The sequence below is a fragment of the Labrus bergylta genome, chromosome 6 (genome assembly GCF_963930695.1).
Source record: "Labrus bergylta chromosome 6, fLabBer1.1, whole genome shotgun sequence".
Lineage (NCBI taxonomy): Eukaryota > Metazoa > Chordata > Actinopteri > Labriformes > Labridae > Labrus > Labrus bergylta.
In genome coordinates this window covers 22,572,971-22,593,289 of record NC_089200.1, presented here as the reverse complement: position 1 = coordinate 22,593,289, position 20,319 = coordinate 22,572,971, and the positions used below count along the sequence as shown (strand labels likewise).

Sequence of the window (20,319 nt, the reverse complement as noted above, 5' to 3'; positions counted from 1 at the left end):
GCTTTTCAAAGAGATCGAAGATGGCTTTGGTTTTGTAAGTAATTTAATCTTCAGATTACAATAAACTCTTCTGTTTGTGGTGTAGAATTAAAGATATGAATGGTTTGTATTAAACATGTATAGTAGTTTAGTTAGAGTAGTTTGCATGAACAGGAACTTGTTCACTAGGCCCATGTTTATATCGACTCTAAGAAAAAATAAAACCTTGATACGGCTTATTCAGAAAGACATTTCTTTCCCAACGACAGGCTGGTGTATAGTTATGACGATCGTTGTTCAGATACTCGCTTCATCAGCGTCTTATTTTGGGGGGGTAAATCCATATTAAATATTGAATCTTACTACACAACATGTCTGCCCCTCCCTTCACCTGAGCATGTCTGAAGATCCCGCAAAACTCCCTGTTGGCGTTAACCGATTAAATCCTATGTCCTGCTAAGCTTTCAGTTTAATAAGAGAGAGTGGAATAAAAAGAGTAAGGGAAAGGTAAAAAAAAAAATACAGATATTCAAAGTGACAGAGGTGAGCGAGGAGTGAAAGAAGAAGGAGAGAAATCGTAACATCTGGAGACGTTCAGAGACAGCCACTGCTTGAAAAATGATGCGTGTCTGTACAAGAACTTACGATACAAAAGAATGAATGAGGCATCTGGTTAATATAAAACATACAACAAATAATGTAATGCGCATTATGTGGAAAGTTTAAAGAGAAAAAAGGAGCTCAAAAGGTCAAATATCAAGTGATAACCTTTGACGTGTCAACTCACACCTTTATTTTGTTAACTGAAATTTCCGTGGACTTTAAGCGTGAAAGACAAAATCATTTTCGGTTTACAATATTACAACCAATATTTCAGATAATTAACATCTGCACAAATTGGATTGGAACACTTTGATCATGTGTTCATATTTAATACTTTATTTGAAAAAAATGTGATAGTTGACAAGAAACTTTCAAGGATTCTTATTCCATAAGTCCCTGGCTCTGAACCTGTACATGTTTAGATGGTTTTACTGAATACTTTTTGAGAAAATTAAAGGGGAAGGCTGCTCAAATTTAATTTAAACTCTTTAACGATGTAGTAATATTTAAAGTTTTATTTAGAAAATTTCTAATGAGTGACAAAATAATTTTAATTGTTTCTTATTCAAAATGTCCCTGGCTCGTTCATGACAAATATTTATGAATATTATATATTATGTTGACACAGGCTCATTGACAGAAACATGTTCCTGACTTACCAAAAAAAACAGATCCATTTCTCACAAGTTAAAGCACATTTGTATTCATGTTGGAACAGCTTCTTTTGCAGCTATTTCAGGATGATAATTAGACAGGCAGGACAGCTCTGTGCATGTCAGAATTGTGAATACATGTTTGATGTGTGTAAATGCAGATTATATTTCTATCACTTTTATACATACAGTAGGCTATATATCTTTATTTAGCGTCAATGTAGACAATGAAGTTGGAATCCTTAAACTGAATTATTTTAATCAGATTGAAGAAGGTATGCTCATGTAAACAATGTCCAACCACTGTGATAATGTCACGAGGCAAATGCTTTGATCTAATATTTGATTTATCATGTTGGTGTCATGAATCAGCTGTTATCTTAAAGTCACAGTTTAACTCAACTGTTAGAATTCACATGTTGTCATTCTGCTCTAATGACACAGATGCTGACTGTTTCTCTCCTTTTCAGAGAAAGTTTGAGTTTCAGTGTTGGATTGAAGAGTTTCGTTTTGAAAGGTTTGACCATATCCACCACTGGATTAGTGATTCTTGGAGTTGTGGCCGTGGCAGGTATAGGTGCATGGGTGTACGTGGAACACATGAAGAGTCAACGCCAAAAAGGTTATAATCGCTCCATAAGATACTTGTTTTGTCTGACAAATAATAAATACCTGCATTCAAATGTGACATTCATGTTATTATGCAGGATAAACTTCCAGTCAGATTAAAGTGTCTATGTATTTCCCTTTTTGTAGGAAGAAGAAAAACCTGTTAAACAAGAAGAACCTTCATTCTGGAGCAAAGTAAAATCCTTCTTGGGTTTTTAGCTCAAGCTTTGATTGAATCCTGACTCTGCAATAAAAAATGATGTCAGACACTGTTGTTGCAAAGTCAGTTTTTTTGTTTCACTGTTACAGCATGTATTCCACCTGTTGGTTTTTATTGTCCTTCCAGCTGGCTGCACCTTAGGGACTGTAGAAACTTTATGCGGGTACTTTTCAGCCAGAAAGCAAACCTTACTGAGTCTCTGATTCAGTCCCTTTTACCTGAACCTCCTTTTCTCCGTTTCAAGACACACTTTGGAAACAGATAACAAGAAGAAGCTTTGTGACTGGGTCACTGAGTGAAGACTGTAGCTTCCAACATTTTTCAATCAAATAAAATGACTCGTGCATTAATAGATGTTGTCACACATGCAGCTATAGAGCATGATCAGTTAACCCTTAAACAACCAGAATGCCCGAGTCCTCTAAACACAAACAAAGATATTTAAAGAATTGAAGAAAAGACAAGAAAATGGTTGCCCCATTCACTCCCTCCAATATTTCAGAAATAGGAATCATTCTATTCTATTTGTCCTGGTGGCATGATTTGAATATATGTTTCAGTAAGATGGAGATATCCAAAGTGAAACATGAACCCTGTGTTTTTTTATTTTTTATTGGGTGAAGTAATCTAGCAGGTAAGGCAGACATTCAATCTCAACCTAGAATGAGTTTTTGTTACATAAAAAAATCTGAAATATCACATTACAGACCATTGACTTACAGTGTTTCACCAAAGAACCACTCGTTTAAAAGGACAGATACGAGACACAGATTGTCTCACCTGAACCAAGAAACAGCTGAACAACAAGCAGGACGCTTATCATAAGATTTTGTCTTTTGTGACACATGATTTAAATCTGCGTCACAAAGTCTGTTTCAATAACAAAGAAATGAAAACCGAAAGTACAGATTACCAAACAATTAACCTTTCAAAGGTAATCTTTAACCCTTTGGTGTAGAACATTTGACTTGAACCATCCATGTCCTTCCTTTGACAGAGAATATAATGTCAAAAATTTCCCAGGGTGCTTTGTGGTAGCCTTCTCAGAACCTTCAGAACATTTCTGTCCCGTCAGCAGCAGAGACTTTCAAGTTACGGCCTGTAAATGTTGGAGATCTCAGAGGGGATATTCAGGGACGTTTGTTTGGCTCAGAGACTACACACTGTCTTTTTATCTGTTATGATGCTCACTGTGTTAGAATCACAGAGCCATAAAGTCGTGCTGTGACTTGACAGACAGACATAACCGACTACATGGTGGTACCTGACCAATCATCACGGCCGACGTGATGGTGTTGAAAGGAAGAGGGGCGGACCCGACAACACCCGGAAAAAGTTCTGAAAACAAAAACTGTAGTTGTCAGAGCTACATAGATACAAGACAGACAAGATAAGAGTACGACAAAAAAAAAAAATATATATATATATATATATATATATATATATATATGCTGAACAGGTTTTTTTTTTTTAATATTGTGGAGATTCCTTTGCGTAGCCTACCACCACAGGGAGCCCGCGTGCCACCGGTGGTACACGTACCATAGTTTGAGAACCACTGGTGTAGGCTATATAGGCCTATGCATACGTATATAGGCTACAGTATATATAGGCTATATACTGTATACTGGAGCTGATCCCAGCTGTCATTGGATGAGAGGCGGTATACACCCTGGACTGTTATATTTATATATATATATAAAACTGTGAATTGCCTGTCAGCACCTATAGCCTATATCTTATCAGATTTAAAGCTGTATGTCTGCCTTTACTCACGCTTACTTTTCTAGATCCTTGCTTGTGTTGTACTTACTCTCTGATGTACGTTGCTCTGGATAACAGCGTCTGCTTAATGTATTGTAGAATGCATGCAGATACAAAATGTCACCATAATCAATCAGACAGAAAATGATCTTCCACAAGTGTTTTTCTGGGCACTGAAATGTGCTCAGGTGCTGTGGTAAGTGGAGCAATGCTGCCACTAGAGGGAGACAAAGATCATGAGTTTAATAGAATATCTTTAAGACTTTGAACATCCATTTTCCTGTGAAGTGTGTGTAAACACAGTCTGTGAGCATTGACTGTTTCCTCCCATATTCCTTATATTGCTGTTTGTCCTTATTTCAGCCTCTTATTTCTCCAGGTTTCTGTCTCTTCAACATGAGTCTGTTTTTTCCTCTTTACTGTAACTTTGCTAAATGTTGCTTAGTGCTGTGCTTATTGTTCATGTAGGAGTAGTGTTGGGTCTTTAAATAATATAGAAAAGAGTACGGTCCAGACCTGCTCTGTTTGTCAGCAGAAATAATTTGTTATCAATTGATGCAATACAAATAAAGACTGATTCCTGTACTTCAAAAAGTACACAATTATACTTGTAAAAAGTATTAGTAGCCTACTGTCGCTCATTTATCTCCTTTTCAACTAGATTATCCAGAGCCTATTTAAGTTCTGTCATCATGTAGGCCTGTTTAGACTACATGTCGCTGTGTTTTACATGTTTTAGCTGCTCCAAACCAAGAACCCATAAATAGATTCCCCCACCATCAACATTGCTGCACTGCTGGGTTTGATTTTCTGATATCAACACATTGGCTACTCCCCTTCCAGGAAGGGCATGAAACTAAAACTGAAACTTAACTTCAGGTTTCTTCAACTGTCTGGGCTTGCTTTTCAAAGAGATTGAAGATGACTTTGGCTGTGTAAGTAATTTAATCTTCAGATTACAATAAACTCTTCTGTTTGTGGTGTAGAATTAAAGATACGAATGGTTTGTATTAAACATGTATAGTAGTTTAGTTAGAGTAGTTTGCATGAACAGGAACTTGTTCACTAGGCCCATGTTTATATCGACTCTAAGAAAAAATAAAACCTTGATACGGCTTATTCAGAAAGACATTTCTTTCCCAACGACAGGCTGGTGTATAGTTATGACGATCGTTGTTCAGATACTCGCTTCATCAGCGTCTTATTTTGGGGGGGTAAATCCATATTAAATATTGAATCTTACTACACAACATGTCTGCCCCTCCCTTCAACTGAGCATGTCTGAAGATCCTGCAAAACTCCCTGTTGGCGTTAACCGATTAAATCCTATGTCCTGCTAAGCTTTCAGTTTAATAAGAGAGAGTGGAATAAAAGAGTAAGGGAAATGTAAAAAAAAAAATACAGATATTCAAAGTGACAGAGGTGAGCGAGGAGTGAAAGAAGAAGGAGAGAAATCGTAACATCTGGAGACGTTCAGAAACAGCCACTGCTTGAAAAATGATGCGTGTCTGTACAAGAACTTACGATACAAAAGAATGAATGAGGCATCTGGTTAATATAAAACATACAACAAATAATGTAATGCGCATTATGTGGAAAGTTTAAAGAGAAAAAAGGAGCTCAAAAGGTCAAATATCAAGTGATAACCTTTGACGTGTCAACTCACACCTTTATTTTGTTAACTGAAATTTCCGTGGACTTTAAGCGTGAAAGACAAAATCATTTTCGGTTTACAATATTACAACCAATATTTCAGATAATTAACATCTGCACAAATTGGATTGGAACACTTTGATCATGTGTTCATATTTAATACTTTATTTGAAAAAAATGTGATAGTTGACAAGAAACTTTCAAGGATTCTTATTCCATAAGTCCCTGGCTCTGAACCTGTACATGTTTAGATGGTTTTACTGAATACTTTTTGAGAAAATTAAAGGGGAAGGCTGCTCAAATTTAATTTAAACTCTTTAACGATGTAGTAATATTTAAAGTTTTATTTAGAAAATTTCTAATGAGTGACAAAATAATTTTAATTGTTTCTTATTCAAAATGTCCCTGGCTCGTTCATGACAAATATTTATGAATATTATATATTATGTTGACACAGGCTCATTGACAGAAACATGTTCCTGACTTACCAAAAAAAACAGATCCATTTCTCACAAGTTAAAGCACATTTGTATTCATGTTGGAACAGCTTCTTTTGCAGCTATTTCAGGATGATAATTAGACAGGCAGGACAGCTCTGTGCATGTCAGAATTGTGAATACATGTTTGATGTGTGTAAATGCAGATTATATTTCTATCACTTTTACACATACAGTAGGCTATATATCTTTATTTAGCGTCAATGTAGACAATGAAGTTGGAATCCTTAAACTGAATTATTTTAATCAGATTGAAGAAGGTATGCTCATTTAAACAATGTCCAACCACTGTGATAATGTCACGAGGCAAATGCTTTGATCTAATATTTGATTCATCATGTTGGTGTCATGAATCAGCTGTTATCTTAAAGTCACAGTTTAACTCAACTGTTAGAATTCACATGTTGTCATTCTGCTCTAATGACACAGATGCTGACTGTTTCTCTCCTTTTCAGAGAAAGTTTGAGTTTCAGTGTTGGATTGAAGAGTTTCGTTTTGAAAGGTTTGACCATATCCACCACTGGATTAGTGATTCTTGGAGTTGTGGCCGTGGCAGGTATAGGTGCATGGGTGTACGTGGAATACATGAGGCGTCAACCCCCAAAGGTTATAATCTCTCCATAAGATACTTGTTTTGTCTGACAAATAATAAATACCTGCATTCAAATGTGACATTCATGTTATTATGCAGGATAAACTTCCAGTCAGATTAAAGTGTCTATGTATTTCCCTTTTTGTAGGAAGAAGAAAAACCTGTTAAACAAGAAGAACCTTCATTCTGGAGCAAAGTAAAATCCTTCTTCGGTTTTTAGCTCAAGCTTTGATTGAATCCTGACTCTGCAATAAAAAATGATGTCAGACACTCTTGTTCCAAAGTCAGTTTTTTTGTTTCACTGTTACAGCATATATTCCACCTGTTGGTTTTTATTGTCCTTCCAGCTGGCTGCACCTTAGGGACTGTAGAAACTTTATGCGGGTACTTTTCAGCCAGAAAGCAAACCTTACTGAGTCTCTGATTCAGTCCCTTTTACCTGAACCTCCTTTTCTCTGTTTCAAGACACACTTTGGGAACAGATAACAAGAAGAAGCTTTGTGACTGGGTCACTGAGTGAAGACTGTAGCTTCCAACATTTTTCAATCAAATAAAATGACTCGTGCATTAATAGATGTTGTTACACATGCAGCTATAGAGCATGATCAGTTAACCCTTAAACAACCAGAATGCCCGAGTCCTCTACACACAAACAAAGATATTTAAAGAATTGAAGAAAAGACAAGAAAATGGTTGCCCCATTCACTCCCTCCAATATTTCAGAAATAGGAATCATTCTATTCTATTTGTCCTGGTGGCATGATTTGAATATATGTTTCAATAAGATGGAGATATCCAAAGTGAAACATGAACCCTGTGTTTTTTTTTTTTTTATTGGGTGAAGTAATCTAGCAGGTAAGGCAGACATTCAATCTCAACCTAGAATGAGTTTTTGTTACATAACGAAATCTGAAATATCACATTACAGACCAATGACTTACAGTGTTTCACCAAAGAACCACTCGTTTAAAAGGACAGATACGAGACACAGATTGTCTCACCTGAACCAAGAAACAGCTGAACAACAAGCAGGACGCTTATCATAAGATTTTGTCTTTTGTGACACATGATTTAAATCTGCGTCACAAAGTCTGTTTCAATAACAAAGAAATGAAAACCGAAAGTACAGATTACCAAACAATTAACCTTTCAAAGGTAATCTTTAACCCTTTGGTGTAGAACATTTGACTTGAACCATCCATGTCCTTCCTTTGACAGAGAATATAATGTCAAAAATTTCCCAGGGTGCTTTGTGGTAGCCTTCTCAGAACCTTCAGAACATTTCTGTCCCGTCAGCAGCAGAGACTTTCAAGTTACGGCCTGTAAATGTTGGAGATCTCAGAGGGGATATTCAGGGACGTTTGTTTGGCTCAGAGACTACACACTGTCTTTTTATCTGTTATGATGCTCACTGTGTTAGAATCACAGAGCCATAAAGTCGTGCTGTGACTTGACAGACAGACATAACCGACTACATGGTGGTACCTGACCAATCATCACGGCCGACGTGATGGTGTTGAAAGGAAGAGGGGCGGACCCGACAACACCCGGAAAAAGTTCTGAAAACAAAAACTGTAGTTGTCAGAGCTACATAGATACAAGACAGACAAGATAAGAGTACGACAAAAAAAAAAAAAAAAAAAAAAAAAAAAAATATATATATATATATATATATATATATATATATATATATATATATATATATATATGCTGAACAGGTTTTTTTTTTTTTAATATTGTGGAGATTCCTTTGCGTAGCCTACCACCACAGGGAGCCCGCGTGCCACCGGTGGTACACGTACCATAGTTTGAGAACCACTGGTGTAGGCTATATAGGCCTATGCATACGTATATAGGCTACAGTATATATAGGCTATATACTGTATACTGGAGCTGATCCCAGCTGTCATTGGATGAGAGGCGGTATACACCCTGGACTGTTATATTTATATATATATATATATATATATATATATATATATATATAAAACTGTGAATTGCCTGTCAGCACCTATAGCCTATATCTTATCAGATTTAAAGCTGTACGTCTGCCTTTACTCACGCTTACTTTTCTAGATCCTTGCTTGTGTTGTACTTACTCTCTGATGTACGTTGCTCTGGATAACAGCGTCTGCTTAATGGATTGTAGAATGCATGCAGATACAAAATGTCACCATAATCAATCAGACAGAAAATGATCTTCCACAAGTGTTTTTCTGGGCACTGAAATGTGCTCAGGTGCTGTGGTAAGTGGAGCAATGCTGCCACTAGAGGGAGACAAAGATCATGAGTTTAATAGAATATCTTTAAGACTTTGAACATCCATTTTCCTGTGAAGTGTGTGTAAACACAGTCTGTGAGCATTGACTGTTTCCTCCCCTATTACTTATATTGCTGTTTGTCCTTATTTCAGCCTCTTATTTCTCCCGGTTTCTGTCTCTTCAACATGAGTCTGTTTTTTCCTCTTTACTGTAACTTTGCTAAATGTTGCTTAGTGCTGTGCTTATTGTTCATGTAGGAGTAGTGTTGGGTCTTTAAATAATATAAAAAAGAGTACGGTCCAGACCTGCTCTGTTTGTCTGCAGAAATAATTTGTTATCAATTTTGATGCAATACAAATAAAGACCGATTCCTGTACTTCAAAAAGTACACAATTATACTTGTAAAAAGTATTAGTAGCCTACTGTCGCTCATTTATCTCCTTTTCAACTAGATTATCCAGAGCCTATTTAAGTTCTGTCATAATGTAGGCCTGTTGTTGTTTAGCCTACATGTCGCTGTGTTTTACATGTTTTAGTATGTTTTGTATTAGGTTAGATGTGATCAGGCCAGTACTGAGATGATTCAAGTGAAAATTGAATAAAATGTGAGATTTTATATCGGAGGTAGTACTTAGTCCTTGCAAGTAGGGGGCGCTATGGTTGAAGTTGACTATTGTTTTGTGTTACTGTGTTCAGAGGCCAACCCTGCTCATACCTATGTAATTTCAAGAAGATCAGACAAAGTATATAAGAGTTACAGCCACTTCCTGTTTGATGGCGATGTGATTTGTGGACTTCCTGTTGAGTTTTGGGTGTGGGTGCAAAAGCCTTTTTTGTAGGTTTTGTCATGTTGGAAATGCATAGTAAAATTCACAATTGTAGGTTCAACGTGCTGCGGGGGCTGAATGTTTGAAATATTATAGGGGGCGCCACTGAGCCATTAAGCCACGCCCACTCACTTAAATGGTATAAGATGTTTGACTTTACTACCAGGATCATATGTATGAAGTTTCGGGACAGTACGACTATGTTAAGCCTGCGAAAAAAGTACTTCCTGTTTGATGGCGAGCGACGCGTCCACAGGGCGACAGCGTTAGACGTAGGCATTTGAGCTTGATGGCCAAGGTGTTAGCATGGTCCACACCAATTTTGAGGGGAAAATGAGCTACCGTGTAGCAATGGCTAATGCTAATTGAGAAGTAATAACTTCCTGTTTTGAACAGTGGCGCTGTGACTAATCAAAAAATGTCAATCATGGATGTGTTCAGGGCGGGTCCCGTATCATGCATGAGACATTTTAATATGATTGAACACTAGATGGCAGAGATATAAACATTTACTTTTTTGGCAACTTGCCAAAACGCTCAAAAAACTTAAAATGCACGCCACGTCCACGCTCTTTGACGAAATAACGTGCAGAGCGCAACAAGATATGCTGATCCTGTCTAGAACGCACGGACACTGAGTTTGCGCCGATCGGATGAGCGCCCTCGGACAAGTGCGTTCAAATAGGAAGGCTGAAATCGGCGCTTTTGGGCCATTATCGTGAAATTGAAGTTTAATTTGTGAACTTCTTGTCGGGTTTTTTTAAACGCTGCAAGAGGATTTTTAGTCCGTCCCGAGAAGCTTAATATGCATACCAATTTTCGTGAGTGTACGTGAAAAAAACCTTTATGGAGAGGCCATTTTGAAAATTTGAAGGGGGCGCCACTGAGCCATTTTGCGAACTCCATTTACGAAACCACCAAAATATCAAGTTTTTCACCAGACCTGATGACCGTGGAAAGTTTGGTGAGTTTTCGGGCACGTTCAGGCCCTCAAAAGTGGCCGCAAAGAGGCAGACTAAGAACGAGAAGAAGAAGAATCGTCATGACATGACCAAAGCCAAATCAATCCAGAGGGAACTAGAACCAACTCTGTTACATTTACAATGCCTTTACTTACTTAGATCCGTTACCCAGGGGACACACATCTCAATGTTCATCTCTGGGAAAATCCTGAAAATCAAAATTAATCACTTCTCAGTTTTTTTCAGAGCGTAAGTGGATACTACTCTGTAGCCATGTATGTCATCAGCTGGGCTGTTGCTTATTTCCACATTTCATGACCAGAAACCAGTTTTGCAAAATAACTACTAACCAGCACTCATCAGTAAAACTTGAGCTTCATTTGGTTTCCATTCTAGTCACTGCTATTCTGTATCTGTTGTACTTCTAGAAGAACTCTCCATAGTAGCCCATCAAATAAAAAGAAACTGTAGTTTTTATATACACTGTCGTAGTATAGTAATGATCAATCATATTTCAGGGCAGTCGTAGTCTTCTACAAGTACCATACATCATATTTCTTTCTTATACATGAAGTCAAACCTGATAAAGTCATGCAGGCGAAATGCGTTGTTTGTTTGAGTATGTGATTAAATAAAAAGAAGTAATTAAATCACCTTGTGTGCAGTGAATCTTATTTGCTGTTTTCTGCCATCACCTGAACCAAGATAAAAGGACCAACAGTGCTGTGCACAGGGCCTCCACCTTTCATTGATCTGACCGACATTAAGTCATCACTTCAGCGTGTAGAGCTATCAGGGCCAGATAGAGACAGGGACTCAAAAGCCGACTCACACTTGGCTGAGTTCAGAAAAAAGGCAAAGTTTAATACAGTCCAGGTTGGTACACAGAAAGGCAATACTCGAAGCAACAAATCCAAAGGGAGCAGGCAAGAGGCAAAATGGTAAGGCAGGCACGGTCAAAATCACTATTAGGCTTAATAGAGAAAAAGGCTGGAACAAGGTGACACACAGGAAACCACTACGAACTGGCAACACGAGGGAGGAAACACAGGGGTATACACACAGACAATCAGGGGATAACGAGACACAGGTGAACACAATCAGGGCAGGGAGGCTGAGGGCAGGAAAACATGACGAGCAGAATCTGAAAGACAGAGACAAGGGTAAGTACAAAAATAAAACAGGAACAGACAAAATAAATGAGAAAAAACAAAACATGACACTAGATAACTTCACAGATCGTGTCAAAAGCCAGACTTAACTTTAACTACAGTTGTGTTTCAAACTGCTGAGTATCAAGTGGATTAACCCAAACACACACCACAAATATACCTTAATGAAATATAATTTATTGTTATTATACGTATTTGTATGACTTCTGTGGATTCAGCTTCATTATGAATGTAGAAAATCTGAATTATAAACTAGAAGAAAAAGAGAAATACTAAAGTAAATATGTTTTGCCTCCAACTGTGCTGTAGTACTATTTCATTGAATGTCTTTTTGCTTTGAAATAACTTTGATCCCTACTTTATTTGACATTTTGAGTCCTAACGGGGAGTGTGTGATGGTGATGTCATCAGGCAGGTAAAGGTGCAGATCTCTGGGAGGCAGGTAAACATGACAGGCTACATAACTACAACATGATGACGAGGTTTCAAACTAGTAACTGTAGTTTTTATTATAATTTGTCAGAGGAGGAGTCAGATTTTTGTAATTCTCATTGTAGAAACGTGTGTACTTTGCATAATTTCGGAGGATTCAGACTTTTACACTGATGGAGAAATATAGCCCATTGTTCCTTTGATTAAAATGACATAATTTTCCCTTTTTTTATGTGAAAGACCCCTTTGACCCCCCCCTGTCTTTCATGACGCCTCTGCAAGGAAGCATAAAATCATAAAACTGAAACTAAACTTCAAACTTCAGGTTACTGCTGAACGATTCAGTCTTTCAGAGAGAATAAAGACATCATGGCTGTGACTCTGTGAGTATTTTAATCTTCAGCTTGGATGACAGACCTCTGTTTGTGTTCACTGAAGGGATAGAAGGCTTTATTTCTGAGATTCACAGGCAGGTTACAATTAACCCAGGAAATGCTGCCACTTGTTACAGCATCAGATACTCTGTGATGTGTAGTGTTCAGTCATTTAGTCGAACATTACAGACTGAAAATTAAATCTATGACCTGAGGATGCCGTCAAATGAAACAATTATAAAGTTAGAATTATTCTGAAGAGAATCTCGACATCCAAACCTCGAGTCAAGCATGAATAATATGATTTACTGTCACAGTGAAGCTGACTGTTTCTGTCTTCTTTACAGGAACAGTTTTAAATGCTCCTTTTTCAATCTAGACGGTTTACATTTATCCAACCAGTCTCTGGTGATGATTGTTGTGGTTCTGGCGGCAGCATGGTACTCGTATTACCACTGGCTAGGTGAGATTAAAAATGTCTACATAATGATTTTGTCTGAAGAATCACGAACCTGCATGAAAAAGTGACATTAATTCTTAAAGGTCCAATAATCATGTGTCTTCTTGTTTTTGTAGGACATTGAAGAGAAAAGCGGGAGTAAAACAAAATGAGTCTTTTTGAAATTCCTGCTAAAGCATCGTTGGATTCCTGACTCTGTAATAAACACAAACATGGCAGACAGTCTGTGTCACTGAAGTACATTTTGTTTCACATTTCCAACATTTATTCAGACTAAAGTTTTTAGGATTCTTTCTGTCGGCTGCATCTTAAACTCGATGAAAACTTCTGGTCAGTAGTGACTTATTTTATCCTGAATGTAATCCTGAGTTGGTCTCATGCATGACTCTCCTACTTCACTCATATTCAGAGGATAAATTTAGCTGCAGTCACAACAGACACACTGTGTCTCTCTCTCAGTAAAAATCTATTTAATTGTAGGTGAATATATTTCATGATTTAATGTTTACTCTAGTCACTTCCTCAAACTCTGCTCTGTAAAATGAGGAAACAGAGTAGTTAGTCATATACGTGATGTGAGTCACGTAGATAAGGAAGAGAATAGCAAAATGTGCGGAATGGATACCAAACATTTAACCCTTCAATGGTCTTCTTTAACCCTTTAACCCCCCCCCCCCCCCCCCCACAACGAAAATAAAGTTCCTTTAAGGAGGGAGGGCAGAGGGTCTGGTCTGTTAGGTTACAAATACTGCACATTTGCTTCCCAGTTATCTTTCTACCTAGTTTAACTGTCTCATTGTTGTTCCAAAGACCTATCAGAGCAACATCTTCAGCAAATGCAATTAAGATCGTCTAACGTAGCATAAGAGCATCACTGTTAAGAACTGAAACATGGCGTCTATATTATACTCACTTCAAGTGCTGCAGTGTGCTACCCACAGCAATGACTCATTTTGAAATTCCTGCTAAAGCATCGTTGGATTCCTGACCCTGTAATAAACACAAACATGGCAGACAGTCTGTGTCACTGATGTACATTTTTGTTCAACATTTACAGCATTTATTCAGACTGAAGTTTTTATGATTCTTTCTGTCGGCTGCATCTTAATGAAAACTTCTGGTCAGTAGTGACTTATTTTATCCAGAATGTAATCCTGAGTTGGTCTCACGAATGACTCTCCTACTTAATTCATATTCATATAAGATGCATTTAAACGTCACACATTAAACTCGTTTCAACGAGTTTTGATAAGTCCCCAAAACATGTCTGAAGTTTCATCCCAAAAACCCTGTATCCTGTATTTCATCATGCAACCCCTCTAAGCTGATGGTTAATGGTGAAGGACAGTGGGTTTTTCAGTTATAGCCGACCCTGATCAGGGCAGGCAGGTAAAAGTATATCATAATTCTTTGGAGGGGAGGGGGTATTATTTGGGAATATAACATTTGTGTGTTTTGAAAAGAAAAAATGTATTAAAAAATAACTAAATAACTAAAAATATTTTTTTGAAGCAACAACATTTTAAGTAAGCTGATTGAAGACTTCTCATCAATTCAGTTAAATGATTGGAGTTCAGGAAGGACTAATTTACCTGAAATAAAATAAAATCTCAGATGAGAGCTCAGATGAGTTCTCAAATACAATAAAACAATCGTCCATGGAGACTTCTTATAATAGCCAATATATGCAAAAAGAAGTCTTATTCAAACACCTACTGAAAAGGCACAAAAAAAAATATCAACCAATTAAGCCTATGGGCCTACTCAAACTTCAGCAGAACTATAAACACCTTTACCCAACAGGGTAATATCACAGCATCACGGAATAGAATATTTTTCTGTCAAGTAAATGCAAATAGACAGCTCAGCAGGGGGATAAAAGTTTGTGGGTTAATCTGGTGTTGTTTTATTCTAATCTCTCTCAATGCATTTCTGACAGAAGTATGCTTTGTAAACACAATCGTTACCTGGTCAGATGACTGTGAAACAGCTTTCGGCACCCTGAAAGCCCACCTGTGCACTTCCCCTGTTCTCAAAAGTCCAGACTTCAACTGACGATTCCTGGTACAGGTTGATGCCTCTGCAGTCGAGCTTGGAGCAGTTCTGGCCCAAGGAGATCCAGGAGAAGAGCATCCAATTCTGTACCTGAGCCGCAAGCTTCAGCCACGTGAGACCAGGTATTCCACGGTGGAGGAGGAGGACCTGGCCATTAAGTGGGGATTGGAAAGTCTGCGGTACTACCTACTTGGACGGGAGTTTGATCTTGAAACGGACCACAGAGCTCTGACCTGGATCAACTCAATGAAGGACCACAACAGTCGCCTAACCAGATGGTATCTTTCACACCAACCGTTCAAGTTCAGCATCTGACAACGATCGGGAAAGTCCAATGTGGTGGCTGACTACCTTTCCAGGTTGCTGCACATCGTCAACCTCCAGGAGGAGAGGGATGATGTGACTGAGCGGCTCCGTCATTGACTGCAGTCAGCACACACACCGACACACGCCAAACTTTTCCCTCTGCCAGTGCGCCTATAATCACTCAGTAAATCCCATCATCCTCCTTTCCCTCTCCGTTTCGCGATCAAGGGTGCATACTTGAGAGCTCTATTTTTGTTTTTCATACATACATATACACACACACACCAAAAAACAAAAAACTAAATAAACTAATATCAAAAATAATCAAATGACCACTGATGCACCATGGGGATGTAATGTAAGCAGGCAAAAGAAATCCAATGTCCATGCAGGAGCTGCGGTATTTTGCTGGTTTATTTGAGGAAAACAAACAAAAGAACAAAGAAAATCGTGGCTCCCGCTGCCTCTCTTGACCTGTTAAAAAACAATAGGCCCACCCAGGTGCATGCCGGTCCTCCACCTGCCGCTTACTTAAATAATCTCCGGTGCCCACAGTATTACCCAAATACCTAACAAAAATACTAATACAAAACTAAATTTACTAAACAAATAACTAGCAAAAAAGAAACGTTACCCAAAATCTTTTCTAAATAAAGAAAACGTGTAGAATAATCAAATAAACAACACCACCCAAATATTAGTAAACTAAATACAAAAACTAATTCTAACCCCAATTAAATAGCTCCAACAATATTGATTCATAGCATTCTTACCGTTGGTGTGTTTCATATGCGCTCCGCTGTGTCCCGTTTGGGTGCCAAACAGAGGCGGCCCATTACCTCATTCTAAATAGGCGGATGCGGCGTGCAATAGTAATCACGTGATTGATTGTTTAATGAAATGTTTGTTTACAATGTATCGCCACAGATACATTGCTGTGGATTAAAATGTGTCATTTAGTGATGAGTAGACCATACGAATGTAACAGGTTAAAAATCGCTCATTCATGAGAAAGTATGTTTTGTTTAAAATGTTATGTCATTCATAACGCCCAGTGGGAGGGGCTTCTTGCTTTAAAAAATGGCTGCTTGCTGCTTTCTGCTTTCAGACAGTCTAGTCCTGGTTACAGAGGAGGTAACGTGTTGGAGACTTCTCTGAAAGAATCCGCAACAGAAACTGTCTGTGAATATTAAAGATTTCAGAACCAATTATTCAAAAAAATATATTTTTTGTCAACAGGTGTTGCCTGTATGTGTCACAAAAAAAACAAACAAAGCGGATAGGACTCACAAGCACGACTCTTTAAAAAAGTCTTAGTAAAAGACGTAATAAAATAAAACACAGCAGAGATCAATATCAAAAAAGTAATTCAGAAGAAACAAAGGCTTGTACGCTTGAGACATGGGACGAGTATGAAATGGCTGAAAAAAAGTTACAGACTAAATACTGAGAGACAATGAGACGGAGCTTGACACAATCACAAAGGTGGGAAACACACGGGGGCAGGAAGTGGAGGATCTGCCAAGATGCAACATCTGCGTGACATCAACTAGTTGCATATTCTACCTTCAACAGAAAGATGAAAGTTGTCTGATGACTTTAAAACTGATGTCTTTGTGTCGTAACTGCTTCAAACTGACAACCACAGACAGAATTACTAAAGGTGTTTGAGCTGAAGTGGTTTTCCATTTTGGATCCTCTAAAAGATCTCCATTTCTCAACCTCTGGTAAAAATAACAAGGCTGCTGTACAATATCCACTCATGCTTTTTGATTTGCAGAAATGTGCTAAACACACCCCTTTTAGGAAGGATATATGCTGTACGTAAAACACAGGTGAACCACTTCTGAACACCGCTGAACGTCTCGGCTCTTCTCCTGACTTTTCAGTGACAAAAAGAAGAAATATCATGGCTTTGATGATGCAAGTCTTTTTAATCTTCAGATATATACTCTTCTGTTTGTGTCCATAGTTCACTGATAAATAGACGAAAGGGTTAATATTCAAATTGCAATAGTTTACTTTAACAGGAAGATACTGCCAACATCAGATATTTGAACAAATATAGTTTGAGTTCTCATGAGGCACAAGTTTTGATGCATTAACATGTTGGTGTGTTAATTTGATTGTATGTCTCAGTTGTTATAGTGTCACTTACAGAAGCTGACAGTTCCTCTTTTTTCTTTAGAAAAAGCATGGTTGTGGGAGTGACTGGTATCACAATAACAGGTATATCTGTATCCCTCCCTGCTCTCGTTATAACTGGAGCTGTGATCGTGGCCTGTGTAGGTGTATGGATGATATACAAGGAAACACAGAAGGTAATAATATCTCCATAAGATTGTTGTCTTAGGAATAAAAAAGTCTTCATGTAAACGTAACATTTCTGTGATAAAACTGAAAACGTTCTAACAGAGGCAGATTAAAAGGTTCATTTTTTCCTTTTTTGTAGGAAGAAGACGACAGAATATGGAACAAAATAAAAAGATTTTTCAAAAATCTATCAAACAAATCCAAAGAAAAGATCTGAACATCCTTCTGCGATAAACACAAAGACGTCAAAGAACATGTTTGTTATGGCATTGCTCCAACAGAGTTTGGTTGTATAACACGCAATGGCAATAAAGATCTATCTATTCACAACTCTTTCAGTTTGAAGAGGCCTTTCTGCTGGTGTTTTGTGAAACTGAGGAAACATATTATGTGGTCAGTGGTGACATGTTTAAGAATAAACTCTCATAACTCTCTCACCGATCTGATAGTTTCAGTTACATCAAGCAGACACTTTGTTACTGAATAATACTTCCTTTGTGTGCATTTATTTTACTCCTCAGTCCTTTCTTTTGTGTTTCCTGTTTTATTTAGTGATTCTTGCCTTTTGTGTCATCTCTTCAACCTGTTGTCCTTGTACTGTTTTATTTTAATCAGTCTAGTCTTTACTGTTTCCTCTTGATTTTTTGTTAGGTGGGGGTTGTTTCTGCTGTATAAATTCAGTGATGATTATCGGCCGAGGTCAGAGGGCTTTTCCTTTTAGCCTGCATCAAGCAGTACAGAGACGGGCTTACTCCTAATATTTACAGTCTCGGCTAACTCCGAGGACTTGTAAACTCGTGCCGTAAAGCAGTACGTACCTCTCGTACCGCAGCTCGCGGTCACAAACTTGCATAGTGGAGTATTGAGGCAGTGACCCCTATGCAGACGTTGGAGAGACAACATTCTCCCTGTTGAACTTCGATTACACTGTTAGATTGATTATAGCCATTATTTTATGGTGGAAAAGTTACATATTGGGGCTTTAGCTACTCCACATAAACTTTACCGCCTGGGTTTAAATTGTACTGTGTTCACTTTTTGTCTGCAATCTTTGCTCTTTGCTGCTGTAACATTGTAAATTTCCCCATTGTGGGATAAATAACGGATTATCTTATCTTAAAAGTAACACTGGCGCCATCTGCTGGTAAACAAAGGGTGTTACAAAATGGCGACCATAGGACGGACTTATTGTCAACACGTGGAATCAATTAAGCTCCCATCAGAAAAGGCACGGCTCATGCCCAGTTAAAACTTAGAAATGTATCATAAAAACTGCTGCAAAACATTCAACAAACTATAAACCGGAGCATAAAGGCAATATCAGGAGCATCCTTTCTCCAGCTTAGCAGTAAGCTACAGGTGTAAATATCAAACAGAGGAATATAAACAAACATTAATGACGACTTACGTTCTGTCATTGACAACAAAGGTAAAGTTAAACATTGTTGCAGAGTACAGCGAACGTGTAAGCTGCCGCTCTCATCTCCGACGACACGCGTTCAGGTAAACTGCTCATGAGATGCTTACGTCACCAACATGCAGGAGGAGCGTGAGCAATTAACAGGAACGCCATGGACGGTCTGAGCCTTTTATACAGTAGTCCTTCTGCTAGTATTTAATTTCCTGCCTTTGTGTGTTTCCCTCTGATGTGATTTTGTGCCGCACCCAATCTGCAAACTTCCCCTCCCCGCCACCTTTAGCACGGCTGTCAGTGCAGAAAACGTTGTATCTCTCCATTTTAATATATGACAACCTGGAAACTTAAATATGTCTAAGACATGACCATAATGTCAGTGTTAGTTTACTGGGTCCATATTCAAACTATATTCATTTTATGTGTGATGACTCCTCACTCTTTCTCCCTTTCTGCCTGTTTCTGTGGACCTTTCAGAATAGTCACAGTTCAATAGTCAGTACGTACTTTTCAATATGGAGTTTAAGTATACTGAACTTTCGTGGTCATTCAGTATGCATTTTTTGGGTCCACCTCAGTATACTGAACATTTCAGTATGGATGCTAACTTCCGGGTTTCATGCAGTATGGATCGGATGCGTGCTTTCAGGAAATTAATTGTATTTTACCACCCACAATGCAGTGCGAAATTAAACGTAAATCGTCACTTCACGTCCACCTCCAAATCAAAACAAATGTATACATTATTATAAAACCTTTCTCCCTCTTTAAATAATGATTTCATATTTAAATGCATCTTTATTGGTTTATTTTACTTTATATTCTGTATATTACTGTCTTTCATTTGTACTTTCCTTTATGTACTGTATGTTATTTAGTTATTTAATCTGTCTTTTACAAAAAACAAAAAGGGGTGAATGCGGCTGGTTTGGGAAACGTAAATGACGTCACTTCCTTACTGAATGAATCAGACAAAGTAGGAACAAATATCTGCCTACTGAATAGTAGGTACTAAACAGTATACATCACGGATAGTAGGTACTGTCTTCTGTCTACTGTCTATACTGACAGATTAAGAAGGTACTTGGCAATTCGGATGCACCTTCAGTCTTGTGCTCATTCCAAGTGCTTGGACTTGTTATGTGGGTGTAGCTGCGAGGATCCTTATCTGAA

The 20,319-nt window shown here is 38.0% G+C and overlaps 4 long non-coding RNA genes across 4 annotated transcripts in view; all 4 read left to right on the top strand.

The window, feature by feature from the left end:
* The window catches only part of LOC136179490 (uncharacterized), a 2,180-nt gene extending 67 nt beyond the window's left edge, over positions 1-2,113 (top strand). The window contains exons 1-3 of the long non-coding RNA XR_010666585.1: positions 1-34; positions 1,706-1,857; positions 1,992-2,113. The exon at positions 1-34 is cut by the window's left edge and continues 67 nt beyond it. This is a non-coding gene — a long non-coding RNA (uncharacterized lncRNA). The remainder of the gene's footprint in view (positions 35-1,705; positions 1,858-1,991) is intronic.
* A 2,496-nt stretch (positions 2,114-4,609) lies between these two features.
* On the top strand, positions 4,610-6,840 carry LOC136179413 (uncharacterized). Its single transcript, XR_010666551.1, has 3 exons — positions 4,610-4,763; positions 6,434-6,584; positions 6,719-6,840. It is a non-coding gene; the product is annotated as an uncharacterized lncRNA (long non-coding RNA).
* Positions 6,841-12,468: 5,628 nt separating this feature from the next.
* Positions 12,469-13,280, top strand: LOC109982508 (uncharacterized). Its single transcript, XR_002277926.3, has 3 exons — positions 12,469-12,607; positions 12,946-13,061; positions 13,175-13,280. It is a non-coding gene; the product is annotated as an uncharacterized lncRNA (long non-coding RNA).
* Positions 13,281-17,604: 4,324 nt separating this feature from the next.
* Positions 17,605-18,065, top strand: LOC109982579 (uncharacterized). Its single transcript, XR_002277930.2, has 2 exons — positions 17,605-17,740; positions 17,872-18,065. It is a non-coding gene; the product is annotated as an uncharacterized lncRNA (long non-coding RNA).
* Positions 18,066-20,319: the final 2,254 nt, after the last annotated feature.